The 27,579-nt window shown below is 40.2% G+C and overlaps 1 protein-coding gene across 1 annotated transcript in view; it reads left to right on the forward strand.

Moving 5' to 3' along the window:
- Nucleotides 1-24,289: 24,289 nt before the first annotated feature.
- Nucleotides 24,290-27,579, forward strand: part of LOC118848678 (centromere protein C-like) — a 71,063-nt gene continuing 67,773 nt past the window's right edge. Inside the window, exons 1-2 of the mRNA XM_036757680.1 lie at nucleotides 24,290-24,329; nucleotides 25,451-25,521. The gene's annotated coding sequence lies outside the window, so the exon portion shown is untranslated. The remainder of the gene's footprint in view (nucleotides 24,330-25,450; nucleotides 25,522-27,579) is intronic.

Consider the following 27,579-nt stretch of genomic DNA (forward strand, 5'->3'; position numbering starts at 1 on the left):
GCAAGTATTAACTATGATTGGGATAACCTAGATGATTTCCCAAGAAGATCAGGGGTGAAGCAAGGATATCCATAATCACCAATATTGTTAAATATTGTATTAGAAATGCTAGCTATAGCAATAAGACAAGAAAAAGAAATGGAAGGAATAGAAATAGGCAATGAGGAAACAAAACTATCAATACTGTAGATGATATGACAGTATACTTAGAGAAACCTACAAAATCAACTAAAAAACTAGCTGAAACAATTAGCAACTTTAGCAAAACTGTTCAGTCATGTCTGACTCTGTGACCTCATTTGTGGTTTTCTTGGCAAAGATATTGGGGTTGTTTGCCATTTCTTTCTCCAGCTCTTTTTTACAGATGAGGTACTGAGACAAACAGGGTAAACTGACTTGCCCTGGGTCACACAGCTACAAGTGCCTAAGGCTAGATTTGAACTCAGGGATGTGAGTCTTCTTGACTTTAGGTCCAGCACTGTGTCACCTAGTTACCTTCAGCAAAATCACAGGATATAAAATAAAACCACAAAAATCATCAACATTTCTATGTATCACCAACAAAACCCAGCAGAAAAAGAGAAGAGGAGAAATTCCATTCAAATTAATTGCACATATGTAATAGTAAGGCAATAACAACAATGTAGATGATAATTGTCAAAATGCCTATGTGGTTCTGTATCACAAAGTATACAAGAAGAAGTAAATCATTTATTCAGACGCCAGAGAACCATGTCGCATAAGCCATTTATCCAGTCTATCACAGCAGTAAAACATTCCACACACAATATTACAACCTGGAGCCTAGCCATCACAAAACCTCTCCGACCCCCTGCTGGGGTCTTCCCAAAGCAAATTCACAGTACAGTTAAGTCAGCCTGTTCAGTTCTAACAATCATGAGGGCAGCCATTAGCAGCCATAATTGTTCTCTCTCTCTCTCTCTCTCTCTCTGCATTTCCTGTGACATAACTTCCTTTTCCTGTCAAGAAGCTCCTCCCACCATGTAACTTAGGCTTCCTGTGATGTAAACAGGTCACATGGCCTATTAATGGGTGGGAAAGATCTTCAAATCTAATTGCTACTACAACATATTACAACATAACTGAGAATCTAACTGCCAAGACAAACCCAGGCATTATGTGAACACAATAATGAAACACTTTTCACACAAATAAAGACAGACCAAATATGTTAATTGCTCATGGAGAGGCTGAGCCAATATAATAAAAATGACAATTTTACCTAAATTAATTTACATATTCAGTACCATATCAAACTATCAAAGAGTTATTTTATAGAGCTAGAAAAAAATAATAAAATTCATCTGGAAGAACAAAAAGTTATGAATATCAAGAGAATCTATGAAAAAAATGTGAAGGAAGGTGGCCTAGAAGTACCAGATTTCAAAATATATTACAAAGCAGTAATTATGAAACCAATCTGTTACTGGCTAAGAAACAGAGTGGTAGATTGATAGAATAGATTAAGTATACATAGTATACACAGCAGTGAATGACCATAGTATTCTAGTGTTTGATTGATTCAAACATCTAATCTTTTGGTGCAAGTGCTCACTATCTGACAAAAATTGCTGGGAAAACCAGAAAGCCGTTTGGCAGAAACAGGTATTTACCAACATATCACACCAAATACCAAAATAAGGTCAGAATAGATAAATGGCTTAGACATAAAGGGTGATATCATAAGTAAATTAGTGGAGCATAGACAAATTTACCTTTCAGATCTATGGATAAGGAAAGATTTATGACCAAACGTGAGATAGAGAGTATCACAGGAAGTAAAATGGATAATTTTGACCATACAAAATAAAGTTTTTGCACAAACAAAATCAATGCAGCCAAAATTAGAAAAAAAAATTAGGAAACTAGGAAACATTTTTACAGCAAATTTCCCTGATATAGGCCTCATATCTCAAATATATATGTAACTGAGTCAGATTAGTAAAAAAATAAGAGCCATTCCCCAACTGATAAATGGCCAGAGGAGATGAATATTCAGTTTTCAGAAGACAAAATCAAAGCTATCAATAGTCACATAAAAAGGGTTTTGAATGTATACTTACTAGAGACATGTAAGTTAAATAATTCTCATATAACACTTCACACCTATTAGAGTACCTAATATGACAGAAAAGGCAAATAATAAACGCTGGGGGGATGTGGAAAAATAGAGACAGGAATGCATTCATGGTGAAGTTGTTCTGGAGATCAATTTCAAATTCTACCCAAAGAACTATAAAATTGCATGCTCTTTGACCCAGAAATATCACTACTAGGTTTGTGTCCCAAAGAGATCAAAGAAAAGGGGAAAGAACCTATATGTAATACATACCATCTCTTTTTGTGGCGGCAAAGAACTGGAAATCAAGGGGATGCCTATCAATTGGGGAATAGCTGAAGAAGTTGTGGTATATGATTGTTATGGAATAATATTATGGTATAAGAAATGACAAACAGAATGGTTTTAGAAAAACCTGGGAAAACTGATATGAACTGATGCAAAGTAAAGTAGCAGAACCAAGGAGAACATTATACACAGTTATAGCAACATTATAACAATAATCAAATGTGGAAGACTTAGCTAATCTGACTAATACAATGATCCAAGGCAATTCCAAAGAACCAATGATGAAAAATGCTATCCACCTCCAGAAAGAGAACTAATGAACTCTGACTCCACTATGAAGCATATTTTTCACTTTTTTTGTTTCTTGCTCTTAATTTTTTTTTACAACATGGTTAATACGGAAACGTTTTGTATTACTTCACCTGTACAGTTGGTATCATATTGCTTGCCTTCTTGGTGAGTGGGGGAGGGAATTTGTAACTTAAAATTAAAAAAGAATGTTAAAAATAAATTAAAATTTAAAAAAATTTAAAAGGGACCTTGAAAGTCAACTAATTCTGTGTCCTTATTATATAAGTGAGGCAACTGAAGAACAGGGAGTCTAAGTGACTTTCCCAGTGTCACATAGTTAAGAAGTGGCATGAGTCAGGATTTGAACAGACATTTCCCAACTCCAGATCCGGTGATTTTGACTCTATTATTCTAGCTCTTAGGCTTTTGATAGTAGAAGGTTTTACCCTGTTCTCTCGCACCTACCTAAAATGTTTGGCTAAATATTTTCTTTGGATTCAACTTCCTAGCGCAAGTGTTTCACTTTCATTGTCAGATTTTATTGGAGTTAGTGATAAGCATCCCTTTTACTACCTGATTTTAATCTCTGAAGGTCTGACTGTTTTCCTGTCATCCACATAAAGGATATTTTCCTGCAAACAACCAATCACTCTGGGTTAATGACTCTCCAATTTTTTCAACTACAACAACCTTTTGATCTTCCATGTAGATGAAAGGGAAGAGGAAAAGGTAGCAGTTAAAACCACTGTCTCTTCTATATTTCTAGTTTTTCATATCTGCATATGGCCAGTCAGATACAAAAAAGTGCTTTGAACTCATCCTTATGTGTGGTATGAGCATGCCACTGTGCCTAATTTAATGCTTTACCTTTGTGAATATTCTTTCCTTGTTATTAAATGAATTTGTTTTTGTTAAATGTTTGTCTGTTTCATTCTAGTCCTGAGCCTGAATCATAGAACAGACCCTAGTTAGACCTGGCCAAGAATATTTGTCATAGATGGAAGAACAGATCAAAATGACCTTTTCTCTGATCCCATGGTTTAGGGGAAAAGCAATGATGCAGAAGGGTATATGCCCTGATATCAGGAGTCTTACATGCTGAGGCTGCCATGCTTCTGGCTGCCTATTAGTCCTTTCAGTGGGATGGGAAGAAGTTCCCACTGTTCCAGTGAGATTAAGAAGAAAACTGTACGTGGTGCACTTGGTAATTAGAAATAGATGTGAATGTTCTCTAAGAATTGTGATAAATGTAAAAAAAATTGTCGAATTTGCATAACTTTGTATTTAGGGAGATTATGATCTCAAGCTCCACCAGTTGTTTTAGGCATGGGCCCTCCTGGAAGACTATATTTTTGAGATTACCTAAGAATTATGTTGAATGGACTCCTTGTGACTCTTTATATTATATGTAAGAGGCCATTAAGAACCATAACATGTGGATTTTGGTGACATTCTGTAATTCAAGTGCTAGGGGAAGAACTTGAAAGGATAAGGCTTGGAAGGCTTGCACCTCTCTGGTACCCCAGAGAAGTTTCCAGATTATTCAGCTTTTTCACCCACAACCTTCTATTAAGGGAGGGTTGGCAGGAGGGGTGGCAAAAGGAGGCTCATGTACAGGTGATGCCCATAATCTCCATGACTCCTGTTGGAGACAACAGTGCCCCACTCTCAGTTTTAAGCCCCTCTACCTTCCCCACTCCCCTCCCTGGGAGTCAAGAGTGTGTCTCAGTTGTGGGGATTGCTAATAAGACCATTGTAGCTCATAAATTAGAACCCCTCTCCCTTTTTCTGGGAAAGATCAGAGCTTTTTATCCTTTTGTCTTGGTCCCTGAGGTCCCTAGCCACTTACTGGGACAAGCCACTATTGCATTTGACTAGGAGGGACCACTTCTTTTTGTCCTTTATCCCCATCACCTTCCTTGACTCCTTCTAACCAGCCAGATGGGCTCTCAACCAAGGTCCCTCTAGTTTGTGGACTTCAGATGTTACTGATATTGGGTCAGTTATCAGTGCCCTATGTATTGTTGTGCAGTTAGCTCTGCCATCTGATTTATTCACCTCTGAGAAAGGAGGGAATGTAGTTGGTGTAAACACATTAAATACTGCCATCTATGTACCTGAGATGGAAAATGAGGATGAGACTTTAGACCATGACTTTGGGATGCCATGGAAACATCAGGGGTTCCTCACCTCCTCAGGACAGCCTATTAAAAATCAGAAACAGGTTTCCCATCTATTAGACACTTTACTGCTTCCCCGGGCTGTAGCAGTAATAAAATTCCAGGACATAGTTAAGAAAACAGCATTCACGCCTGTGGAAATAACTTGGCTGACCAAGCAGCTAAAACAGTATGGCCTTAATCTTGCTCTGAAGGCCTGCCTAAGACTCCTAGCCTAACAAAAGTAGAGATAGCCACTGCAAAGAAAAGAATGCTTATCACAAAGCAAGATAAGCTTCAAAAGGAGGAATGTAAATTTGATAAAACTATGGGACACTTCCATTCATTCAGCCATTGGGGACCTGAGGAGCTGGTAGAGCTAGCTGGAAAGTATTGGTGGGGGAGTTTTTACAGCTATCGCTGCCTATGAGATGTGTCCCATCTGCCCCAAACACAATGCACCAAAGCCTCTGAAGCCTGCTTGTGGCCAGTTTCCAATAGCAAATGCTCTTTTGAAACTTGGCAGGTTGACTTTATTCAATTGCCACCTGTGCTTGGATACAAATATGCTTTGGTTATGGACTGTATATTTTCCTGGTAAGTGGAAGTGATCCCCTGTTATACTGCCACAGCCTCTGGGGTAGAAAAAATCCTTTTAGGAAAAATCATTCTGGGGGGTGGAGCCGAGATGGCAGCTGGAAAGCAGGGACTAGTGTGAGCTCCCTGCCAAGTCTCTCCAAAAACCTATAAAAAATGGCTCTGAACCAATTCTACAACTGCAGAACCCACAAAATAGCAGAGGGAAGCAGGGCTTCAGCCCAGGACGGCCTGGATGGTCTCTGGGTAAGGTATATCCCGCACAGAGGTGGGAGCGGAGTAGAGCGGAGCAGAGCCCAGTGTGGGTGGCGCGGATCAACCAGACCAGGAGCCAGGCAGAGTGTGCCCTAGCGCCCTGAATCAGTGAGCTGTGGCAGTTGCCAGACTTCTCAACTCACAAACACCAAAGACAACAGAGAAGAACTGCAGAACCCACAAAACAGTGGAGGGAAGCAGGGCACTAGTCCAGGACAGCCTGGACGGTCTCTGGGTAAGGTCTATCCCACACAGAGCTGGGAGCGGAGCGGAGCAGAGCAGAGCCCAGCATAGGTGGTGCGGACCAACCAGACCAGGAGCCGGGTGGAGTGTGCCCTAGTGCCCTGAATCAGTGAGCTGTGGCAGTTACCAGACTTCTCAACCCACAAACACCAAAGGCGACAGAGAAGGTTAGTGGGAAAAGCTGCTGGGGACAGGGAGTTTGTGGTTCGGCCACGCCCCGGGGGCAGTGGAGGTGGAGCAGCTATAGAACTACAGCTGCGGTTGCTTCCAGCCCCAGGCCCACCTGGTGGGAGGAATTAAGTGGCTGATCAGAGCAGGAGTGCAGAGTCTGCTGAAGATCTAAGTCCAGTCCGGGTTGGGGGTTCTTAGGGAAGGAGGAGTGCTGGTGTGGCAGAGCTGGCGCATCCCTCCAAGCTTGGAACATAGAACTCTGTACTCTACAAGCAGTCATACCCCGCTGAAAAACTCAAGGGTCAAGTAAGTTAGCTGGGAACATGGCCAGGCAGCGAAAACGCACCCAGATTGAGTCTCAGACTCTGGAATCTTTCTTTGGTGACAAAGAAGTCCAAAACATACAGCCAGAAGAAATCAACAAAGTCAAAGAGCCTACAACAAAAGCCTCCAAGAAAAACATGAACTGGTCTCAGGCCATGGAAGAGCTCAAAAAAGATTTGGAAAAGCAAGTTAGAGAAGTAGAGGAAAAATTGGGAAGAGAAATGAGAAGGATGCGAGAAAACCATGAAAAACAAGTCAATGACTTGCTAAAGGAGACCCACAAAAATACTGAAAAATATACTGAAGAAAACAACACCTTAAAAACTAGACTAACTCAAATGGCAAAAGAGCTCCAAAAAGCCAATGAGGAGAAGAATGCCTTGAAAGGCAGAATTAGCCAAATGGAAAAGGAGGTCCAAAAGACCACTGAAGAAAATACTACTTTAAAAATTAGATTGGAGCAAGTGGAAACTAGTGACTTGATGAGAAATCAAGATATTACAAAACAGAACCAAAGGAATGAAAAAATGGAAGACAATGTGAAATATCTTATTGGAAAAACCACTGACCTGGAAAAATAGATCCAGGGGAGATAATTTTAAAATTATTGGACTACCTGAAAGCCATGATCAAAAGAAGAGCCTAGATATCATCTTTCAAGAAATTATCAAGGAGAACTGCCCTGATATTCTAGAGCCAGAGGGTAAAATAGAAATTGAAAGAATCCACAGATCACCTCCTCAAATAGATCCCAAAAAGAAATCTCCTAGGAACATTGTCGCCAAATTCCAGAGAAATTCCAGGTCAAGGAGAAAATAATGCAAGCAGCCAGAAAGAAACAATTTGAGTATTGTGGAAACACAATCAGAATAATCCAAGATCTAGCAGCTTCTACATTAAGAGATCGAAGGGCTTGGAATACCATATACTGGAGGTCAATGGAGCTAGGATTAAAACCAAGAATCACCTACCCAGCAAAGTTGAGTATCATGCTCCAAGGCAAAATATGGACTTTCAATAAAACAGAAGACTTTCAAGCTTTCTCAGTGAAAAGACCAGAGCTGAATAGAAAATTTGATTTTCAAACACAAGAATCAAGAGAAGCATGAAAAGGTAATCAAGAAAAAGAACAAGAAAAAGAAATTGCAAGGGACTTACTAAAGTTGAACTGTTTTGTTTACATTCCTACATGGAAAGATGATGTGTATGATTCATGAGACCTCAGTATTAGGGTAGCTGAAGGGAATATGCATATGTATATGTTTATGTATATATGTGTATATGTGAGTTTGTATGTATGTATATGTGTATGTGAATATATATATATATATATATGGGGGGAGAGAGAGAGAGAGAGAGAGAGAGAGAGAGAGAGAGAGAGAGAGAGAAAGAGAGAGCAGGCACAGGATGAGTTGAAGATGAAGGGAAGATATAAAAGAAATAAAATCAAATTAAGGGATGAGAGAGGAATATATTGAGTTGAGAGAGGGAGATAGGGAGAGATAGAATGGGGTAAATTATCTCGCATAAAAGTGTCAAGAAAAAGCAGTTCTGTAGGAAGAGAAGAGAAGGCAAGTGAGGGGGAATGAGTGAATCTTGCTTTCATCAGATTTGACCTGAGGAGGGAATACCATACATACTCAGTTGGGTATCCTACCCCACAGGAAAGAAGGAGGAAGAAGATAAAAAAGGGGGGATGATAGAAAGGAGGGCAGATGGGGGTGGAGGTAATCAAAAACAAACACTTTTGAAAAGGGACAGGGTCAAGGGAGAAAATTCAATAAAGGAGGATAGGTTAGGAAGGAGCAAAATATAGTTATTCTTTCACAACATGAGTATTGTGGAAGGGTTATACATAATGATACACATGTGGCCCATGTCGAATTACTTGACTTCTTAGGGAGGGTGGGTGGGAAGGGAAGAGGGGAGAGAATTTGGAACTCAAAGTTTTAAAAACAGATGTTTAAAAACAAAAAAAAAGTTTTTGCATGCAACTAGAAAATGATATACACAGGCAATGAGGCATAGAAATTTATCTTGCCATACAAGAAAGGAAGGGAAAAGGGGATGGGAGGGGAGTGGGGTGACAGAAGGGAGGGCTGACTGGGGAACAGGGCAACCAGAATATATGCTATCTTGGAGTGGGGGGAGGGTAGAAATGGGGAGAAAATTTGTAATTCAAACTCTTGTGAAAATCAATGCTGAAAACTAAATATATTAAATAAAAAGAAGAAATAGAAAAAAGAAGAAAAAATGATTCCATTATTGGGGGGTTCCTAAAAAGATATATAGTAATAGAGGTACCCATTTTACAGGAGCTTCATTAGCTAAGCTACTTTCATGCTGGCCAATTACTCAGCACCACCATTGTGCCTATCATCCCTGTCATCAAGAATGGTTGAAAGAGTTAATTAGATACTTAAAACCTCCCTTGCTAAACTCTCTGAGGAGCTAGGTATCCCCTTTCCCAAAGCCCTTCCTTTAGCCCTGTTAAGCCTTATGTCTAGGTGATTTGGTTTCCATAAGTTCAGTCCCTAAGAGATAGTAGTAACAGGACTCCCAGTGCCACTGTACCTGTGGATGGGAAGCAAAGCAGCCAAAGGCTCCCTAGTACAATACTGCATTGGGTTGGCTCAGAAAATAAGAGACTTACCAACTTGTTTCACAGTCCCATTCTTTAGAAACTTCAAACTGAAACTCAGCCCCTGATCCAACCCAGTGACTGGATCTACTGCAAATGTCATCTCTGAAAACACCCCTTGGAGCCATGGCAGAAAGGCCCCTTTGAAATCTTACTCCACTCCCACTGCAGCCAAACTCTGGGGAGTGGAGTCCTAGATCCACCTGTCACATTTCAAAAGGGCAGTACCGCCCACTTGGATTTCAGAACCCACAGGTGACCTGACCCTAAAGATTGAGGTCAAAGCAGCTGACATCTGAGGTGGACAGCTATTTCCAAGACCCTCAGGATGTGAAGACAACAGCTGATGTACACTAACAACTCAAGGAACTGGAGGTGGGCTGAGGTTTGCAGTTACTCCCTCTATGAATTAAGCCTTTTTTTCCCTTGCTACTGTCCCCTCAATCTCTTTCACTTTTATGTTGTACTTATCTCCTTAAGCTGTGATTTAAGTTGTGATTAATGAAAATTTTGCTCTTTAAGGTAAAAATTCCTAGGACTGTAATTTGTTTTGAGTTTTAATTTCAGGATAGTTGTCTGAATTGTCACAAAGCCAGTGTTAGAAAATGGCATGAGGACTGCTAAGGTGGATATCTGCTCCTGGGAAAGGTTGTGAGGACAATTTAGAACATATCCTAGATAGGATCCTCCTGACTTTATTTCCCTATTGTGCTATTTCCTTTCTGGAAAAGGAAAATTCCTACCTGATTAATCCTGTGTTTTGCTTTAACATTGTGCAATGTGTAATAAAATGTAATGTAACTCATGTAATGACATAATTGGCTGTCAGATATGACTCATGCCAGGAATCAAACAGAGTTAAGGAAGTTTTCCCTGTTATATGATAACTATGTCCCTCTAGTTTTCCTTTTGTATCAAATTTCTATAATGAAGAAATTTTTCAAAATCATGTTTCAAATGAATGTTCCCCATCGGTTGTTCCAACCTTTTTGGCCAAAAGGAGGGAATGTGAAGGAAATTTATAATTTTCATATTAATTGATAACATATAAGTAATGAATATACTAATTTAGTTTTCTCAAGAGCTGCCTCTCTTGCTCAGGAGTCAGCTCACAATGCAGCTTACTTTAATTAATCAAAACTCTGACAACGCTCACAATTATTGGACTTTAAGTGAAGTGAATCAAAGATTTTAGAACCTGTTCCCATCATAGAACTCTAGTTTGGTACTTTAGGGGAGGTGGTCACAACCCCCAAAGACTTGCCTCCAGAAGTGTATTGTGGGATGTGTAGGTTTGTCATGGGAAACCACTACATGATTGTTTGTAATCCACCACCCCTCTCCTTCCCCACTTGCAATTTAAGTGTATAACCTGTGCTTTTACTTCAGCTAAGAGAACATTCCTCAGTCTGAAAGTGATTAATTAAACTACTTGATTACTTGCACTCCAGTGTCTAGGTCTGCTTTGTGTGGCTGCGAGCATTCTTAGGTTAGCAACAGGGTCAGTAAAAATCTTGTTAACAGCAGGGAAGGTGGATTACAATCATTTCCAGGGCCTGAAGTTTCCCACAACAAAACCATGTAGTAGCAATTTAGATTTGAAGATCTTTCCCAACCATTAATAGGCCATGTGACCTGCTTACATCACAGGAAGCCCAAGACATGTGGTGGGAGGAGCTTCCTAACAGAAAAGGAAGTTATGTTACGGGAAATGCTGAGAGAGAGCAGTTATTGCTGCTAATGACCGCCCTCCTGATGGTTAGAACTGAACAGGCTGACTTAGCCGTACTGTTTGTTTTGGGGAAGATGCCAGCAGGGGGTCAGACAGGTTTTGGGATGGAGAGGCTCCATGTTGTGATATTACGTATGGAATGTTTTACTGCTCTGATAGGTAAGATAAATGGTTTGTGGGATATGGTTCTCTGGCGTCTGAATGGTTTACTTCTACCTTCTATGTGGAGAGCCTCACAGACTTTGTGATATAGAGCTACATAGGCATTTTGACAATTATCATCCACATTGTTATTCCCTTACTGTTACAACCCATGAATGTAGGAGAATACAGGTGTTCTGGACTCTTGTGGGAACAGTATTGTTTCACGTCTTTAGGGGTCCTTACTTAGTGGGGTGCAGGAACAGAGTTCTATGACAGCAACATGTTCTACAATCTCCGATTCGCTTCTCTTAATGTAAACAGGCATAGGAATGTAGTGATTGTGAGAGCATTGTCAAGGGTTTAATCATTTCAAGCTGCATTGTAAGCTTCTGACTCCCAAGCCAGAAGAGGCAGCTCTGAGAAATCTTAATTATTAGTATATTCATTATACATTATATCAATTACTATCCCTGCAATCTGCATTTATCTCTTTAGAAAACTGTCATATGTTGGTTTTGATGAACTTTTTTTTTTTAAATCTACAAGAGAGGGAAAATAATAGGGATACATTCAGAAATGAGCTGTGTTTGGTGGTTCATGCCTATAATCCTGTTACTAGGGAGTCTAAGGCTTGAGTTCATATGTTCTGAGCTGCAGTATGGCCAAAGCTGATTGGGGTGCCAATATGATGAACCTGAGAAGCAGGGGTAGGGGTGGGGGTGTGGGGAGACCAGGCTGCCCAAGGAGCAGCAAACTGGCCCAGGTCAGAAACAAGACAGGCCAAAGCTTCTCTGCAAATCAACCTGTGAGGAGCTGTTGCACTTCCAACTTGGATGAGACAGGGAGACCTAGTCAGAAAGAAAAGAGAAAGAATGAAAAAAAAAGGCAGGAAAGAGGGAGGGAAGAAGGAAGAACAAGGTAAGTGACTATCAATTTAAAAAAAAAAAAATTAAAGAAAACTCCATTTCTTTCTTATTAGAATTTGTTTCCATTACTCAGAATTTCATTCTTGAGAGCTTCCTAGACATCCTGGCTTGACTTTTCTTATAGTATTATAGCCCGTGGGATCCTACATTTCCTTCCTTAGAAATCTTTAATATCTATTCTCCTAAGATCTAGGTTATTTGCTTTACCTGCCTTCCCCTTTTTGATGATCTTATCTGCCTCCATGGTCTCAATTGTTCTATTTAGGATTTCTAAATCTATATATTCATCTATATATCTTGAATTCTTCCTCCTACCTCACTCCCTCATATCTAGTGTATGACCTAGCAAAATTGGTCTAATGCTCTTCCCTCTTTGACATTCCATGCTCTTTTCCCAGGCCTTTGCCCAGGCTGTGTCCCATTGTTTGGAATGTTCACCCTTTTTACCTTTTCCTTTTGGAACCTCTAGATTCCTTAAAAGTGCCTTAATACCCTAGTTGTTTACATCCCTTCCCCTAAAATCACTTTGTATTGATTTTGCATTTATCCTATATGTACTTGTGAATATGCTGCATCACCAGCAGAAAATTTCTTTCAATAATTTTTTTCAAAAAGATGCTTTTTATTTTCCCCCAGTTGCATTTAGAGACAATTTTTTTTTTTGTTTTTAAACAAGGTTGTTAAAACTTTTGAGTTCCAAATTTTCCCCTCTTCCTTCCCTCTTCCCCTTACCCATTGAGAAGGCAAATTCAATATGGGTTATACATGTGTAGTCATGCAAAACATATCCCTAATAGTCATGTTGTAAAAGAAAACATAGACAAAAAAAACTCAAGAAAAATAAAGTAAAAAAAGTATGCTTCAATCTGTATTCAGAAACCACCAATTCTTTCTCTGGGGATGGACAGCATTTTTCATCATAAGTCCTTCAGAACTGTTCTGGATTGTTGTATTGCTGAGAATAGCTAAGTCATTCATAGCTGATCATCTTACAATATTGCTGTACCCTTTATACATATTACTTTGCATCAACTCATGCAAGTCTTTCCAGGTTTTTATGAGAGCATCCTGTTCATCATTTCTTATAGCACAATAGTATTCCATCATAATCACATACCACAACTTGGTCAGCCATTTCCCAACTGATGGGCATCCTCTCAATTTCCAATTCTTTGCCACCACGAAAAGAGCTGCTTATAAATATTTTTGTTCATATAGGTCCTTTTCTTTTTTTTTTTTTTATCTCTTTCAGGATACAGACCCAGTAGTGGTATTGCTAGGTCAAAGTGTGTGGATGGTTTTATAGAACTTTGTGCATAGTTCCAAATTGCTCTAGGGAATGGTTTAATCGGTTCACAACTACACCAACAATGCATTAATGTCTCATTTTTTCCACATCCCCCTCCAACATTTGTCATTTACCTTTTCTATAAATGATAAAATTATCGATTCTTTCAATTATTAAAAAAATCCAAAAAACAAAAAACCTTCCAAGAAAGGATTCATAGGTTTCACCAGACTGCCAAAGGAGTCCGTGACAAAAAGGTTCAGAACCCCTTCCTTTAGGGCAGTTAAAACTTCTCAATCTAGTTTTCAGCACCCTCTAAAATCTGGCTCCCGACTTATTTAACAGAAGCAGTGTGGGGAAATGGATAGACTACGGAGGTGCCAGTGTCTTTTTTGAAGCACAGCAAGGAGGCCAGTGTCACTGGATTGCAGAATATCGGGGTTGCGTATAAGTATTAAGAAGACTGGAAAGACAGGGGCAAAAGTTATGCACGGCTTTGAACACCAAACAGATTTTGTATATGATCCGTGAGGTAACAAGGAATCACCAGTTTAAGTATGTGTCTATATGCATGGGGCGGGGGTGGGGGGTGGGATGGAGAATGACTTGTTCGGGCCCAGGCTTTAGGAAAATCACTTTAGTGATTGAATGGCGGATGAATCGAAGTGGGGATAGAACTGAGGAAGGCCGGCCCAATAGCAGTCTATTGCAAGAATCCAGGTGTGAGAGGAGGACCTGGCAGTCAAAGGAGAGAATGGAAAATATTCGAGAGATATTGCAAAAGTGAAATCGATAGACCTCGGAAACAGATTGGATATGGGGGTGGGGTAGGGAGTGAGAGTGAGGAGTTCAGGATGATACCTAGGGTGCAGACCCCTTCCTTAAAACATCTTGTAGTCATTCTGTTTCTCCAGGTACAAGCTGTATCCCCGCCAAAGGAGAATGTAGAATCCCTCTGGAGGGACTGTTTTGTTTTCAGCGTAGGATTTTCTTACACGAATGTGATTATACATACACACAATTATATATAATAGCATATATTAAGATATAATCATTTGTTTTATATATATATATACACAATGTATATATATATATATATATATATATATATATGCACACACGCACATATGTATGAAAGGCAACTAAGAATATACGTAGGCACCAACCTCCCCCCGCTAACTTTCGCACTTTTTCACTATCAACAAAACAAATCCATTTCCGATAACACACTTTCTCATTAATCGACACATAAATCCCTCCCCTCGGACACTCCCACGCACTCATCCACACACTCCTTCCCAAAATCTTCCTCTCCGCTAATACACACATAAACTCTCTCACGCACACAGAACTTCTCGCTCACTCAAAACCCTTTTCGGACTTCACACGCTCACTCGCTCAGGTCCCAAACAACACATCAACCCTCTACTTCACTGCGGAGCAACGAAAAAAACCCAACGGTCACAGATGAGAGGGGCGGATCCCTCTGCAACAAATCAGCCAATCCCAGGAGAGAAGGCTGTCACTTGTTCCAATCCCAGCTCGGGCTGAGCGGGATGGGTGTGGTGAGGGCTGGACGTCCCACTTTCCTCCTGGAGGAGGCGGGAAGGAGGAGGTGTCTTCTGTTTCTACCGTAAGCTTTTTCCGGGACACTGGAGAGTGAGCTCGAGTCCGCTTTTGCGCATGTGCATCCAGTTTTCAAATTTCCTCCCTCCCCTTCTCTTTGCCGCGAGCTTGGCGGGTAGAGGGGACGGCCCTGAGAGTGCGTGGGTACTTGGAGACAGACACACACACGAGTGTCCGCGGCGTGCCTGCCCTTCGACTCCTCAGTCCACCGAGAACATCCCAAGACGTCTTCCCTCGCCCAGCGACCCGGCTTGGGCCGGCCAGCACAATTCCCTTCACGCGCGTGGCCCCCTTCCCCACCACGGACTTGGGCCGATGAGGCCGGAGAGCTGTTTTGGACACGGCTTCCTCTGACCTGGTAAGTGGGTGGTTGTGGTCGTTTAAACCAACGGCTCTTGGCCGCGGTGGCTTTGGTCTAGGTGGGGAGAGGGCGGGGAGGGAGGCCGGCTAAGCCGCGAGGACCTGCCCTCAGCCTCAGTTTCCTCTTCTCTACCCTCAGCGTGAGAGCCCTGGGCTGCAGAGGCCGGAATCCTTGACGTAGGAAGAGGGAGAGCTAGCGGGCTCGGGGCCCGGAGAGGGGGGCGAGGGAAGCAGAGTGAGGTGTGGGTGGGCCCGCCGGGATGCGGGGACGGGGTGACCGCGAGCGGAGCTGGGGCTCAGGTAACCTGACAGCTCGGAGGAAACATCCTCGGGGCGTGGGCGCCGGGCGGCACCCCGCAGCCCAGTCCAGCCCTTGGGGTGCGGGTCGGTGCAGACCCGACTTGGCGGCGGGTGGGTTACCAAACTTCCCTGGCTTCTGGCCTGGTGCTTGAGTGATACCTTACCTGAAGCTGCCTTCGGCCATTCCCCGGATCCTTGAGGGTGGAAGTGGAATGACTTCACCTTCCTCCCTTAAGGCTAGTCAACTCTCTGACAGCATTTACACGTTTGTGAAACCCTACTACGGGCGGTCCAGGCACTGTGCTAAAGCACTGAGTATACTAAGACGTTGGAAGGGGACTGAGCGCATACATTGTGATTTGGAGTTTATTTGGGATTTTGCCCGCCATGTTATTTGATTATTCCGGATAAAATTGTTAATTTTTGGGGGGGGTCCGGACTTGTCTACAATTTTGCAAGCATTTATTATTTATGTGCCGGCACTGTGTTAAGTGGTAGGAGTTTACATTCCTCGGGGAGGGAGTGGGGCAAACCATTGGTACACCCGAGCTCTATGAGGATGAATTGGAGATAATTAACCGATTCCGTGAACTCCTACGGGACTGGGACTGTTTTTTATCTTTCTCGTTATGTAACCTGGGGGAAATAAATGCCATATTTATATTGACTTGACAACTTCTCCTGATTTCTGTGATACACTATGCTGTTAGCTTTCTAGTTAAAAAGACTTTTCACCTGCTACCATTCTCTGCTTTTTCACTTAAACCTTGATTGCTCAAGAGCCTATCTTGTTCTGCCTTCCATATCTGCCTTATTAACCAACTTTTCATCTTAAAGATTAGGAGATCTTAGATTCAGATCTGGAAGAGACTTTAGATGTCATGCAATAGAACCTCCTCATTTTATAGAGAAGGCAACTGAGGCACAGGAGAGTGACTTTACTAAATGGGAAGAAGCTCAGATCTTCCTAACTCCAAGTCCACACTTTCTTCTAGACACCATATTGCCTTTTAACTTTATTCTTCTTACACTCCTTTCACCTTCTTGCGATAATGGAAACCTTCCTGAATCCTTGGCTATATCTCTGCCCCCATCAATATTGAGGCATACTCTTTGCTTCTCACTGATACTCACCTCTTCTGCTTTTTCACCTGCTTCTTCTGCTGTCTTCAGCAAGTTCAGCAACTCCATCCTCCTTTTTCAACCTATCCAGATCCTCTTTGCAGCTGACCTGTTTCCAGGTCAGTCAGTCAACAAATATTTATTTAAGTGCCTCCTGTGTATGTGCCAAGCACTGTTTTTGATTCTGGGACTCTAAAGATAGAAAGTCCTTACCTTCTATTGGGAGAAACAACATGTACAGAAATAGACAAATAAGTAAATACAAAATAGAGAGTTGGAGGAGGGGAGTTATTAGGTAAGGTTATTAGGCCTTCTTGTAGGAGATAGTGGCATTTGGGCTGAACATTAAAGGAAGCTAGGGATTCTAAGAGGCAGATTGAGGAAGAAAGTGCATTCCAGGAATGGTGAACAGGGTCTGCAAAGACATAGAGGCTGGAGATGGAATATCATGTGTTAGTAACATGGAGAAGGCCTGTGTAGCTGTACCATAGAGTGTGTGGAGAGAAATATATAATAAGACTACAATAATATATTAGAGCCAGGTTGTAAAGGGCTTTAAGTAGGCATCAGTCCTAGTAATGGTAGAGAACCACTGGGGCTTCATGAACAAGAAAATAACGTAATCTGATCTGTACTTTAGGAATACCACTTTTGCATTGTGTGGAGCAGGACAACTTGAAGCAGGGAGACCAGTTAGGCTCTTTACAGAAGTCTAGGCAAGAGATGATGAGGGCCTGATGTCTGTGAACGAAGAGGAGGGGATGAATTTGAGATATTATGGAGGTAGAGTCAATAGGATTTGGCAACTGATTGACCAGGGAGAAGTGGGAAAGTGAGGTTTCTAGCTTGGTTTTGAACTTTCAAACTTGGGGACTAAGTGGGAGGACCAAATGAGATAACATGAAGGATTTGCAAAGTGTTTTTACCTATTTTACCTAATTGGATCTTCATTAAAGCCCTTTGAGATGCTCTTATTATCCCCATTTTACAGATGAGAAAATTTAGGCAGAAGGGTGGTGATTTTCCCAAGGTCATGTGATACCTGAGTAGCCAGCTATTGCTAAAAACCCTGCCCCCAGCCCCTAATCGCAAACTCCAGAGTGCTATAAAAAAACAGGCTGAGTTCCTGCCTTTGGCGAGTTCCCACGGCCCCTGAGATATTCCCATGGAATGTAAGCTAGTTACCAGGAAAGCCTAACGATCTTCCTTTACCTAACTAAGTTGACTGAATTACAACTTTATCTCTTGTCTCAACAAAACCCAGCTGGACTATTTGTCCTGGTCTGCCTATGGCCTTGAAGGATGAAAGCCTCAGCCCCGGATATTCCTTTTCTTATGTGATTGCTCCTAGCTCTTATCTCATGCTCCCGTGGGATGTATGGCAGATTGGACGAAGAGATACTGGGTTGTAATTCAGTCAACGCTTAAGTCAGCTATCTGATATATTGTATTTACAATCTATTTAGGGGGTTCCTTTCTTTCTGTAAAGTTAACAAAGGCTTATTGAGCCTGCTAAAAATAACATGTGAGTTTCAAGAGATAACTAACATCTGTACTTAGATTTTTGTATAAATACTGCTTCTTCACTGGCATCGTGGCCGTTTTGATTTGGGAGACTATTTCCCCGAACGGTGGCCGGCCAATAAACTTCTCCATTTAAAACTTAAACTCTTGTCGTGTGTCTCACTCGCTTCTGGTATAACAGTCACAGCTAGTAAGTATCTGAAGCAGGATTTGAACTCAAATATTTCTGTCTCCAAGACCAGTCCTCATTCCATTATGCCTCCTCTGGGCCAGAAGGTGCCCTTAATAAAAAGGGGAAGTTTGGAAGAGGGGTGGATTTTTGGGGAAGGATAGTTACAAGGACATGCTGAGTTTGAGAAGCCAATATGAAGACATCCATTTTCTTTTATCTTCTGTTCTTTTTTTTTTCAATTTAGCACACATTTATTATACATCTAATATGTACAAAACGCTCCCCTAGAAGGGATTAGGGAAACAGTAAAAAAAAAAATAATACTCCCACAATGCAATACTGTCTTTAAAAGTTTTTTTCTTTTTAAATAATAAACTTGACGCATCAAGAAACACAAGCAAAGAACAGAAAATAGGCAATTTAAGAACCATGCTATATATAGAAAGCATTTGACATTATATGCAATATCCCAGACCTGTGCATCCTCTTCTCTGCGAAAGACTGGAAGGAGGTGTCTTCTCATATTTCTAATAAAAGTCCAATAGACTGTCGATGATGTGGGATTAAAAACCAAGACTGGGTTTATAAATCTTGCCATTATCTTCATGCAGATGATAATTGAACTCATGTGAACTGATGAAGTCACCAAGAGAGTTTAGAGAGAGAAGAGAGGAGGGCTTAGGAAAGAGCCTTGTAGTATATCCGCAGTTATGGGGTGGGATATGGATAAAGATCCATTTGGCCCTCTTCTTTTACAAGGTCTTAACCTTCTGTTTGTGTTCTATGATCTCATCTTTTCTCATTTTCTTAGTCATAAGTCTTAACCTTAGTCTCCTCACTGTTTTCTCCCTGTCTACTGAGTAACTTCCTTGCTGCCTACAAATATATCCAGATCTCCCACCTGTTAAAAACAAAACAAAAAGTCATCCCCTCAAGCTCTTAATCCTGCATGGGGCGGATAATTGTGAAGACTTCACAGGGTATGTCTAATGGAGAGGTTTTGGGATTTGGCCTTGTAATTTTGGGAAGGCATGCCCTTCCCCCTCTCTCTCTCAGATGTTAGAAGATAATGAACTTCCTGTGAACTATTTGTTCTCTGCTCTGGGAAGGGTCTCTCCTTCCCCCATCCCATTTCTTTTCCTAGACTTTCAGACGCCACCCTGGCAGTTGAGTTCTGATAGGGAAAAACCTGAACGAACCAGATCAATCTTGGTCCTCTGTGTAGTTTTCTCGCCTAGGCTGTAATCCGCTCTCCCCTCCCCCCCCCCCCCCCCCAGCCAATGGTGAGAAGGGATAGAGGTGGGTGGGAATCTTTTTCATTAAGACTATAAATTAAATAGGCAGGTTCCCTTTTACCTCACCTCCTCCCTTATGGAGGTGTGCCCAAATCTTGCAAGGTTTGTAGAATAAAATTTACTTTGTTTCTCTTAAAGATGTCTCTCCTATTATTTAAAAATTCTGTCCCATACAATCCTGTATCTCTTCTCTCTTTCACCACTAAACTTCCTAGGAAAAAAATTCATTATACTCTTGTTAACAGGATTTTTACTGAACCAGTCTCCAATCTGAGAATAATAAAACAGCAGGCCAGAGACAAAGTGCCAGCAATCAGGTTGCTATTTAATTAAATAGTTTCATTATGAGGAAAAGATTTACAAATCCAGAATTCTCCTGATCAGAATTCTACCTTGCTGAAGTGAAGACAGAGATTATATGCATAAATCGCTCTGGGAAGAGTGGGGGGTGGGGAAAGCAGATTACAAACAATCATTCCCTAGGGCCAGTAGCATAGTAGGATTTTACTTAACTTTCTTATTTTAATTTTTCCACCACTTTCATGCTAGAGTCATAAAAATTGTTACATAAATATTCCAGAGCTTCATCATCTGGGCCTTAGATTCTAGAGCCTCTCTTAATCTTTTCCTATTGAAATCATTGTCTTTTGAAAACCTTTTGGACAATCAGTGATTGACTGACATTGACTATGTGAATGCTAGGGTAACTCCCTCTTAAGAGGGAGATGAATGTTTGAAGAGAGCTTAATTTTTTAAATGGTAAGTTCTTTAGTGAATATCTTTGTGTTTTGAGGCTTTTGCTTTCTTAGAAAACCTTGCAACATTATTTTTAGGCAGCAGTGGCTAGACAGGTGGCCTCAGTGTCAGGAAGACCTGTGTTCAAGTTAACTCCTCTGACAGACCAGGTCATTTAACCTCTCAGTACTCCAGACAACTTTTTAAAAACTGTGACTTGCATGAGGGGGGGTGGGATGGGGCAGTTAATGAATATTCTCATAGCAAGAACTTCCTGATATCTGTGTTCCTGCTATACTCACCCAATAAAATGTAAACTTGTGTTCGGATTTGGGTGCCACGTTTAGTAACGACTCTGATAAAATAAATCTAGAGTCCAAGTCATATGAACATCAGTTGAAAGAACTTGGAATGTTTAACCTGGATAAAAGAAAACTATTCAAACAGTATAATAGCTCTCTTCCAGTACATGTGTTAGACTTATTTTGTTTGGTTAAAGAGGGCAGGACCAGAAGCAAAGGGGCAAATTTAGACTTTTTATAAACACTTTTTAACAGTTGAAGCTATCCAAAAATGGAATGATCTGCCTCAGGAGGTGGTGGGTTCCCTTTCATTGGAAATCTTTTGAAGGAGAGTCTGGAAAACCACTTGTCAATTATGTTTTAGTAGAGGATTCTTTTCAGATATTGGTTACATTAAGTGACAGCTAAATTCTCTTCTCATTCTCAGATTCTGTGAACTCAGGTTTTCTAACCCCAAGCCCAGCTCTACACCACACATGCCTGATATTATGTCAGTTTTAGGAAACACTATTGGAAACCAATTAGGCGTAATTTTTCTGACAGAATAATATAATAGCATAGTAGCATTTTGCTTATTTTATTTTTCAACTTGAATGGGATGGATAATTGTGAAGACTTCACAGGGTATGTCTAACGGAGTAGGAGAGGTTTTGGGATTTGGCTTTGTGATTTTGGAAGGTCCGGGCCTGGAACTGTGGGCATGCCCTTCCCCCTCTCTCTCAGATGTTAGAAGATAATGAACTTCCTGTGAGCTATTTGTTCTCTGCTCCAGGAAGGTGTCTCCTCCCCTCCCACCCCATTTCTTCTTCTAGACTTTCAGACACCACCCAGGCAGTTGAGTTCTGATAGGGAAAAACATGAATGGACCGGATCAACCTTGGTCTTCTGAGTAGTTTTGCCGCCTAGACTGTAAGCCCACCTTCCTGCCAGTGCTGAGAAGGGATAGAGGTGGGTGGGAATCTTTTTCATTAAGAGTATAAATTAAGGCAGGTTCCCTTTGTGTGGGATGGATTTTACGAATCCAAGAATTAAAAACAGAGGCATCTCAAGGTGAAAGTAGAAAGGAAAATTTATTACGATCCCGCGGGAAAGGGCAACCCGGATACCAAAAGGACTGGGAGTCCTCTCAGTGTCAGAGCGCACTGGACACAGAAAATTGGGGTGTTTATATAGGTCCCTCACCGCAATTCCCCCTCCCAACCTCCTTCCTCTCAGCTTGCAGACGTAAGCTTTGAGGGTACAATCAGGGACAATGGCAAGGAACAAACAGTGTGGTTATTTTTGACAAGCAGGTGGCAAACATGAACTTCCCACCATTCTTATTTCATTCTACTATCAACCTCAAGGTAGTAAATCTGTCTTGATGACAATGACAATGACGATTGAACAAACAGTTCGGTTATCGGTAACAGGCAGTAATTAGTTGTTAGTTACCTCATTTCCACATCTGTGGCTACCACGCATATCCCCAGTACCCTTACACCTTGCCTCCCATCATTCTTATACCTAACTGGTCTTGCACGTCTACATTGCACCTGGCTTTCCAGCTTTTCATTCATGTTTCTGCTAAGCTGAGGGTCCCTTATCCTGGGGTCAGTACACAGGGGGTGAGCATCCTGTGTCCTATCCTTACTTTCAGAGGATTTTATGGTTGCTGACTTATTCACCTCAACCCTTCTTTCTTTCAGGCCTCTCGCCATTAGGTAAATACACAGGATGTGAGCATCCTGTGTCCTGTTCTTAACCTCGGGGGCCTTATGGTCACTAGTTTAGTTCATGGAGGGGAAAACATCTAAGTAGTGAAATGGCTTTACAGAAAGGAAAATATCTAAGTAGAGAAATGGGACTCACTATCCTACTTATTTCTATTTATCTAATTTGTTCCTTTTTATGAGAGGTCTTGACTCGTCCCACACACCTTTTACCTTGCCTCCTCCATTATGGAGGTGTGCCCAAATCTTGCAAGGTTTGTGAAATTAATTTACTTTGTTTCTCCTAAGGATGTCTCTCCTATTATCTAAAAATCCTGTCCCACACAAACTTAACTTTCAGAGTAGAGTCATAAAGAGAGTCATTGTTACTTTAAATATTCTAGAGCTTCATCTTCTGGGTCTCAGATTCTAGGGACAGTCTTAATCCTTTGATATTGAAATCATCCTCTTTTGAATAATTAGTGATTAACCAAGACCTTGACTAGTTAAGAGGGAGAGGAGTGCTTGAAGAGGGACATTTTTTTTTTGTATTGGAAAATCTAGTAGCCTAGTTTAGAGTATATAAAGAGATTTATTGTGAAATAGGACCACACCTTCAGGTTGGAATTGCTGATAGTTTTTGAACAGAGAAAAGACATAGGTCTCTGCCTCAGGAAGATTATTTTGTCAGCTATTTGGAGAGGAGAGACTGCAGGAAGGGAGACCAATTTGGAAGACCCATTACAGTATCTCTGAGGAAAGGTATTGCCACCTTTGTCCAAACTACTCTGAAAGTGGCTATAATGAGTGGAAAAAGAAGGGAACTGCTGGTGTTTGAGATGTGTTGGAAGTAAACTTGGCGAATTATAACTACTTTGAGTATGGAAGTGGAAGGAAGAGTCTTTAGGATAGGAATTCTTAGCATTTTTTAGTATCATGGTCCCCTTTGCCAGTCTTATGAGGCTAAAATCTTCTGAGAATAATGTTTTTAAATGCATAAAAAGAAACTAGTTATATTGAAATAATTATCAAAATTTTTAAAAAGTTCACAAACTGTGGATTAAGAGCCTCTGCTCCACTACGATGACTGGGAACATGACTAGGAAGACCTTCAACAAAAATAGGGATGTTTGGAGGTGAGGAAGGTTTAGAGGATACCAATAAGGAGAAGTCATATGTGGTCAAGTTAAATAATTAACGTATTTCCCCATGTATACCCCTTTTCGAAAAATTTGGGGTCTAAAAACTGGGTGCATCTTATACAGTGATTATAGATTTTTTTACTTGCATTTCCCACTTTTTTGTGCTTGTTGTCTTTGTGCTTATTGTTTCTCATTTATTACCAGTATATTAGGTTATGTTTTGCCACGTTCTGCCCAGAAATGGCTCAGAAAAGATTTTCATACAGTGCTGAATTCAAGTTAAAAGTGATGCAGTTTGCAAAAGTGAATGGAAATCGTGCTGCTGAGTGTAAGTTTGGCCCTCCTCTAACTGAGAAAACAATCTGAGACTGGCTATGGTAAGAAGAAACACTACTGAAAATGCCATGGCAGAAGAAGGCCATGAAAGGCAAGTCAGCAAAATGGCCTGATTTAGAGAGGGAATTGAAGATATAGATTGAAGAGCAAAGGGCAATTGAAATTCCTGTGTCCACCAAGGTGGTTCAGCATGAGGCAAGAAGAATTGCTGATGAAAAGGAAGTTACTGATTTCAAAGGAGGGACACAATTGGTGCTTCAGATTCATGAAATGGAATGGACTAAGCAGGCGGACACACACCAGACTTGCCCAAAAGATGCCTGAAAGCTATGAGCAGATGAATAAAACTTGAGTTCAATAACTTTATGTAATACATTTTTTTTTTAAATTTCGGGCCCCAAAAGTAAGTTTTGTCTTATACATGGGAGCATCTTATACATGGGGAAATACGGTATTTACAATTTAGCTGTATTTTTTTGAAACATAATTCAAATATTAAATCTAGGTAAATAATGTCTTTTTTCTTTTCTGTTTCTAAGATCGCCTGAAAATTAGCTACAGAACAAGATTTTGCTATACTTCTAGGTGATGTTTTACAAATACTTTTATAAACTTGATTTTTGTGTCAAACTTTAATGAATAAACTCATTTGTTTTACTGAAGGAAGGAATATATTGTAAGAGTTTTTAAGCTTAAGATTTGTTTGAAATTTTAATATTTTAGTTGATGACTGGGGAAATGTTCTTAACTTACAGTATAGTCAAGTCTCAGTTATTCACAATAGAAGGTAATATCCTCTTAAGTATTCTTCTACTCGGTAAATATTTATTTGTTCAGTAGAACAAGTATTGACTCTAGTTAGTGGACATGGGTTCAGTACTGCCTATGTAACCTTGACCCAGCCACAACTTTCTTGGGCCTTAGAGGTTTTCCTTATTTGTAATATAAAGGATTGGACTAGATGACCTTTGAAGCCTCTTTTAGCACTCTGATACTATTAAACAGTTATTTCCTGTCAGAAATGCAAGATGAAACTGTTCCTTCATCAAGGAATTTATATTCTAGTACAGGGCTGTCCAAAATGCGGCCTGCCTACAAGCATAAAAATTTACATAAATGCATTAGTAAACAGAAACCAAGAACGCATACTAAAATGGCAAATCAAAATATGTTGTCTATTGTTTCAATAAAAACCTAAGGTTGGATAGCCCTGTTCTAGTAGAATCCATTGGCAGGAGCCCTGGATTTGGAGTCAGTGCACTCAAATTTGAATTCCAAATCAGTTACAGTACTACCTGTGTGACCTTGGATAAAAGCATATAAACTCTCAGAATCTTCATTTTATGATTTGTAAACTGAGCAGATTAGAATAGACAATTTCTAAAGACCCTTCCAGTTATAAGTCTGGTGATTTTAGGACTTTTTAAGTTATTTTAAGTGAAAGTTTAGTAAATAGTAGCAATATTTTCATTTAATTATATATGAATTCATATGGTCCTTTACTCAAATAATATATTTATTTCAGATTTAGTACTTCAGATACTGAACTTTAACTCTTGAAGCACTTTTTTCAAGTGTTTGTAAAGTAAGGATGCCAGTATCTTCCTAGTTGAATTTATTTAAGAATTTTAAAGTAGAGCAGTGGAATCTAGGCTGTAAATGACAATTTAAGTGTCTTAAGCACTCTCCTCTTTTTTTCACTTTAGGGTTCCTGATACTGATCTATGGCAAGGTCAGAACATACTGGAAAACCTACAAGACTGTTTTGAAGAAAAAAGTAAGCCTGTATTTCTAATTTTTATGTAGAGATGGCTGGAACAAATGAAGATTTAGCTTATTTTAATATTAAAAATGTTTAAATGAACAATATTTGTAAAAATATCTTTCTTTGATTTTAAAAGTATGATCTGAAATGTACCATTCATTTTGGCAGTTGTACTTTTTACATGGTACCCAGTGAATGGGAATGATTTTTGTACTTGTATTTCCCTTCCAACTTCTTAATCTAAGTATTTTACTGCATTTGAAGGTTGAGAGTTGAGATGATACAAGAAAGCTATAGGGGAAAAAACAGCAGAAGTTCTATTTCTTTTTTTTTCTTTATTTAATATTTTTAGTTTTCATCATTGACTTCCACAAGATTTTGAGTTACAGATTTTCTCCCCATTTCTACCCTCCCTCCACCCCAAGATAGTATATATTCTGATTGCCCCTTTTCCTACTCTGCCCTTCCTTGTGTCACCCCACTCTCCCTCCCCACCCCATCTACTTTCCCCTTATTTTCTTGTAGGGCAAGATAGATTTCTATACCCTATTGCTTGTATATGTTATTTCGCAGTTGCATGTAAAAGAAAATTTTTTTTTTAGCATTTGTTTTTAGAACTTTGATTTCCAAATTTTCTCCCTTCTTCCCTTCCCACCCACCCTCCTTGAGAAGGCAAGCAATTAAACATAGGCCACATATGTATCATTATGCAAAACATTTCCATAACAGTCATGTTGTGAAAGACTGAACTATATTTCCCTCCATCCTATCCTGTCCTCCTTTATTCAATTTTATCCCCTTGACCTTGGACCTTTTCAAAGGTGTTTGCTTTTGATTACCTCCTCCCTTCTATCATCCCCTCTTTCTTATCCCCTTCCCCCCTACTTTCCTGTAGGGTAAGATACCCAGTTGAGTTTTTATGTTATTCCCTCCTTAAGTCAAGTATGATGAGAGCAAGATTCGTTCAATCCCTTTCACCTGTCCCCTCTTCCCTTCCAATATAGAACTGCTTTTTCTTGCCACTTTTATGTGAGATAATTTACCCTATTCTGTCTCTCCCTTTCTCCTCCCAATATATTTTTCACCCCTTAATTTTATTTATTTATTTTTAAGTATCATCCCTTCACATTCAACTCATCCTGTCCCCTTTGTCTATATATATTTGCATATTCCCTTCAACTACCCTAATACTTAGAAAGGTTTGATGAGTTAGAAATATCATCTTTCCATGTAGGAATGTAACCAAAACAGTTCAACTTTAGTAAGTCCCTTAGGATTTCTCTTTCCTGTTTACCTTTTCATGCTTCTCTTGATTCTTGTATTTGAAAGTCACATTTTCTATTCAGGTCTGGTCTTTTCTTTTTCAAGAATGCTTGAAAGTCCTCTATTTTATTGAAGATCCATATTTTGCCTTGGAGCGTTATACTTAGTTTTGCTGGGTAGGTGATTCTTGGTTTTAATCCTAGCTCCTTTGACCTCTGGAATATCATATTTCAAGCCCTTCGATCCCTTAATGTAGAAGCTGCTAGATCTTGTGTTATCCTGGTTATGTTTCCACAATACTCAAATCGTTTCTTTCTGGCTGCTCGCAATATTTTCTCCTTGACCTGGGAACTCTGGAATTTGGGGACAATATTCTTAAGAGTTTTCTTTTGGGGATCTTCTTCAAGAGGTGATTGGTGGATTCGTTCAATTTCTATTTTACCCGCTAGTTCTAGAATATCAGGGCAGTTTTCCTTGATAATTTCTTGAAAGATGATATCTAGGCTCTTTTTTTGATCATGGCTTTCAGGTAGTCCAATAATTTTTAAGTTATCTCTCCTGGATCTATTCTCCAGGTCAGTGGTTTTTCCAATGAGATATTTCACATTGTCTTCCATTTTCTTATTCTTTTGGTTCTGTTTTAGAATATCTTGATTTCTCATGAAGTCACTAGTTTCCACTTGCTCCATTCTAATTTTTAAGGTGGCATTTTCTTCAGTGGTCTTTTGAATCTCCTTTTCCATTTGGCTAATTCTGCCTTTCAAGGCATTCTTCTCCTCATTGGCTTTTTGGAGCTCTTTTGCCATT

Source organism: Trichosurus vulpecula, chromosome 4 (assembly GCF_011100635.1).
Source record: "Trichosurus vulpecula isolate mTriVul1 chromosome 4, mTriVul1.pri, whole genome shotgun sequence".
Taxonomy (NCBI): domain Eukaryota; kingdom Metazoa; phylum Chordata; class Mammalia; order Diprotodontia; family Phalangeridae; genus Trichosurus; species Trichosurus vulpecula.